At 46.9% G+C, this 5,005-nt stretch overlaps 1 pseudogene; it reads right to left on the bottom strand.

Moving 5' to 3' along the window:
- Positions 1–1,709: 1,709 nt before the first annotated feature.
- LOC123107750 (trans-cinnamate:CoA ligase, peroxisomal-like) lies at positions 1,710–3,408 on the bottom strand (annotated as a pseudogene).
- Positions 3,409–5,005: the final 1,597 nt, after the last annotated feature.

The raw sequence follows: 5,005 nt of genomic DNA on the forward strand, positions 1-5,005 counted from the left end.
GACCTAGTTCTGGTTATGGATGGACTTGCAATTGAAATAAAAGTTGATTGGGCCGAGTTGCATATCGAACGAAAGAAAGAGCATGTCTTTCTACAAAGCATGTATCTTCAACATCAAAACTTGAAATGAAAATAGAAAAATGCAATGGCAAGAGCATAACCTGTCTCTTCCACTTCTACAACACATACCAGATAAAATGTAGGCCACAAGAACGCAAGCAAAAAAAGTCCGACAAAAAACATACATGCACCACGAATGGGTCGACAAAGTGGACAAAACATAATAGACGACGCATGAATACGTTAGCCGACGACACGAGATCAAGAATTTAGTGAAAAATACACCAACAAGACCCCAACAAACAACAACACAGATGAGACATTGCTAAATCTCATCTTGATGGAGTTTAGAAGGAATGAGAGATAGTGTCATGAACCGGAAAAAATGACGACCACGTTCTAGCTTATTTTTTCTTATCTCTTCCAATTCAACGTCACAGTTTAGAAACAACATAGGAAATGGATTACCAGTGGGCTGCGACACTGGGTCAAGAAAAGCATAGCCAAACAGGCCTATGCCAACAACATGATACATAACAAACGGACAACGACAAGCTAGATGGAAGATAGAGCGCTTGCACAAAAATTATGAAACTAAATCAAAACAATGACCAACTTAGATGAGACATCGCTTAAAATAGTTGTGAATTTAAAAATATATTATGAAATTTTTTTAAGTCATGGGTTTTACGACAAAAAAACAAAAGTTTAAAAACCAATAGAAATTTTTGGAAAGAAGAAACAAGGAAAAAACAAAAGAAAGTTAGTATAGAGAGTAGGAACAGGAAATACTTGGAAAAAAAGCTCACACCTGACTCTTCCAATTCTTCCCCGAAGCCCACTGAAAACAAAAACAAAAGAGGCCCACTCTCCACACAAACACAGGCAAAAAAGACCTACCACACGCACACGTAACACAACCAACATGCTGCACGCACACGCAAACATTGGAAGGAAGTCACGTGCAGCGGACGATCACAAATTTGCACGAAAAATACAGCTTTAAATCATGTGGTGAGGAACCTAGATGTGAGATAACTATATCTCAAGCTATTTAGGAAAAGTTCATGATTTTAAAAACAAGAAAATGAAAAGAAACAAAAACAAAGAAGAAAAGGAAGAAAGAAAATAAAATGGCACGGCCCTGGTGCGTGATAGCGCAGCCTAATAAGTAAGAAGCAATAAAAATCAGAACGGACTGATGCGGACAAGAAAAAAAAAGACAAAGTGGCCCGTCCTAGCCACATGACAACGCAGCCCAAAATAAACAACAAGATATAATGGGCTGACGCAGCCAAGACAAGGGGCTGGCGAAGGGTGCATGCGAACAAGCAACACCAGATCAAGTTAGCACGAAATTTAAAGACAAACAAGATCTAATGGTTTTAGACTTAGATGTGAGATAACTATTTTATATCTAGATGTGAAATAGCAAACCTGATATAAGAATCATTTTTACACTAGTGTAGCATCAAAGACGCTCTTATATTATGAGACAGAGAAAGTAGAATACAGTATAAATTATAATATCACAATCAAAACAACATCCATTCAAAGTTCAAACCACGCCATACTTAGTGGTACAACATTGACACTGCTGTATATTTACCACCGTATTGCCCTTATCACCGTGCATGATGGGCGCCGAACCTATAGCCTAGACGTGGCCCTGGGGAGCACAAAACTCCGGACCGCAGCGCGTAGTTTCACCTTGTCAACCTTACCTAGCGCGTTCCTCGGGAGGGCGTCGACGACCACCACCTTGCTGGGTGCCATGAAGCGCGCCATGCGCTTGCGGCAGAAGGCGATCACTTCGTCCTCGCAGACCCCGGTAGCCTTGTTGCTGGTCACGAGAAACGCGCACGGTGTCTCGCCCCAGTGTGGATGAGGCATGGCAACGACCGCCGCGTCCGCCACAGCCTGGTGCTGGAGCAGCACCTCCTCCACCTCCTTGCTGTAGATGTTCTCGCCGCCGCTGATGATCACGTCCTTTGACCTGTCCTTTACCTCGATGTACCCGTCCGGGTGCACGACGCCGACGTCGCCCGTCATGAACCACCCGCCCTTGAAGGCCTTATCGTTCGCCTCCGGGTTGTCGAGGTACCCCTTCATGATGCTGCTGCCGCGGAGCGCGATCTCACCCATGGACTTGCCGTCGCGCGGCACACTAGCCATGGTGTTGCTGTCGACGACGTTGGCGTCGGCGAGAGACAGGACACTGGCCCCCTGCCTGGCCTTGAGGCGTGAGCGCTCCGGGAGCGGCAGGAGGTCCCACTCGTGGCGCCACTCGCAGGCCAGAGCGGGGCCGGTGGCCTCCGTGAGTCCGTACGAGTGCGTCACCTTGAAACCGACCCGCTCGACGCGGTCCAGCAGGGCGGCCGTCAGCGGGGCCCCGCCAGCCGCTGGGCCTCGCCGATGCCGTCTAGGAGAATGTTGAGCACCACCGGCGCGCAGCACATGTGGGTTACGCCGTGGTCGGAGATGGCACGGTAGACGTCGGCGGCGCGGTTCTCGCGGATGCAGACGTTGACGCCGCCGCGCGCTGCCATTCCCCAGGTGAGCGTCCACCCGTTGCAGTGGAACATGGGGAGCGTCCAGAGGTACACCGGCTCGGTGCCCACCCCCCACGACAGCAGCTGGCTCGTGGTGTTGAGGTACGCACCACGGTGGCTGTACACCACGCCCTTGGGCGCCGACGTGGTGCCGGAGGTGTAGTTGAGCGTGACCGCGTCCCACTCGTCCGCGAACGAGGGCAGCTCCGCGGCCGGGTCGCCGCCGCTGACCAGCGCCTCATACTCGAGCTCACCGACGCCGAGTCGGACGCCAGTGGGCCTGTCAATATCGTCGATGACGGCGACCAGCGGGACGGGCGCGCCGGCATCCGCGACGACCTGTAGCGCGTCGTTGGCGAGGCGCACGTAGTCATAGTCGACGAACAAGACCTTGGCCTGGGAGTGCCTCAGGATGGCCGCCACCGCCTTGGCGTCCAGGCGCGTGTTGACGGTGTTGAGCACGGCAGCAGCCATGGGCACGGCGAAGTGCATCTCATACATCGCCGGCACGTTGGGGGCGAGGACGGAGACGACGTCGTTCTTGCGGACGCCGAGGGAGAGGAGGGCGGCGGCAAGGCGGCGGCAGCGCACGTACGTCTGGCTCCACGTGAAGCGGAGACGCCGGTAGACGACGGACGTGCGGTCACCGTATACTGCACCGGCGCGCGGCAGGAACCCAACCGGGCTAAGTGGCACGTAGTTAGCCGGACGCTTGGGAAGGTTCTCCATTTCCTCCAGCAACAACCGTACTGTGTATACCTTCAGCTCAATACCGATCAGTTGCTTTTCGTCCTCAGTTTAAGTATATAGGACTACTATAGTTGAGAGGCTCCAAGGCTAGCAGGCGTACGTATTTATGGGCCCGATCGAGTAGGGACTAGTCGCCTGGATCAGTTCATTTCTCACAGCCACTAAAAAAAAATCATTTTTGTAAAATAGGGAGTGCATAGAACTAGAGCAACTAATTGAGGGTACCACTTGCGGGAGTCCCTCAAAGTTCACTTTTGGTCCCCTAAGAGCACGCCACGCACTCTCAGCTGTTGCCCTGTGTCGCGTGTTGGACGCTCCCTTGTGATTTTTAAAAGTGTTTTTGGGTTATAGATGTGTTTTTTTGGAGGGTTTATGTTTTTTGCCCGATTATCCCTAAGTTTTGAAAAATATATGTTTTTTTTCTTTTGTGAGATGCACAGTGTTTTTTGTGCAGGGACAAATTTGCTTCCATAAAAGGCACAGGAAATGAAAAAAAATGTTTTTCTTCCACAAAAGGCATAGATTTGCTTCTCCTGGAGACGCTGATTTACTTCTTATGGAAGCACAGTTTTGCTTTCACGAGAGGCACAACTTGGAAATAGAAAAAATGTGTGTGTGTGGTGTGGGGGGGGGGGGGGGGGGGGGATTCCGGTTTTTCCAGGGTTTAAAAACAAAGTTCGTCAAAACCTATTAACACGGGGTTTAGTTTCTAAGATCTTGATGCGAGAAATCCAATGATGAAAACGGTTCATAATTTGAACATTTTGAATAGATGGACATATGGAGAAACTCCCAGATTGCAAGGGGTACCCCTTCATTAGTGATTTCGGCATAGAACTCGTCTAAATTCAATTTCATTGCAGGCCACACCAACACTTGTTTCTTGTTCCTCATGGCCAAAGCGATGTTTGTCTCTTGTATTTTTTTTTGTTTGCCTATTGGCTTGGCACAATGGAGTTTTTATGGGCTCGTTGTGTTTTTCAGTTCTTATCATCAATTTTTTGGCAAGAGTTTCCGAAACGGCGCTCGTGGCGCTAGTTCCTTCGTTAATTTCCAAACGGCGCATAGCGCCTCAACACGTTGAGCCGGCCCATTTCACTTTTTTCTACTTTCTAAACTACAAAAAATGCGCACAAGATAGGATTCGACGTGATAACCACCCGAACACCTCACACGGGTGTGATTACATACATGTTTTTCCATCATTTCTCCTTTCTTAAAAATATTTTATTTTATTTTCTCTTTACTTTTATTTTATTTTTCTTTTTTCTCTGTGATTGGTTTATTTCTTTTTTCAAATTCACAAACTTTTTCTTCAAATAAAGGAAATTTTTACCAAATTCATGAATATTTTTTCTGATTGATGAACTTCTTTCAAATTCATGTACTTTTTAAAAAAAATTGATCAACATTTTCCAAATTCCATGAACTTCTTTTCAAATTTGTGGTTTTTTCAAAACCGATGAACTTTTTTTCAAATTTGTGAAAAAAAATCAATATCGAATTTATTTTCAAAATCAATGAACTTTTTTTAATTAGTTAATTAAAATACGACAAAACGATGAAAAAACAAAAAGAATATAACAAAAAAACGAGTAGATATGAAAACTTGCAAAAAATTAGAAAGGAATCAAAAAATAAGTT

The sequence above is a fragment of the Triticum aestivum genome, chromosome 5A, assembly GCF_018294505.1.
Source record: "Triticum aestivum cultivar Chinese Spring chromosome 5A, IWGSC CS RefSeq v2.1, whole genome shotgun sequence".
NCBI lineage: Eukaryota > Viridiplantae > Streptophyta > Magnoliopsida > Poales > Poaceae > Triticum > Triticum aestivum.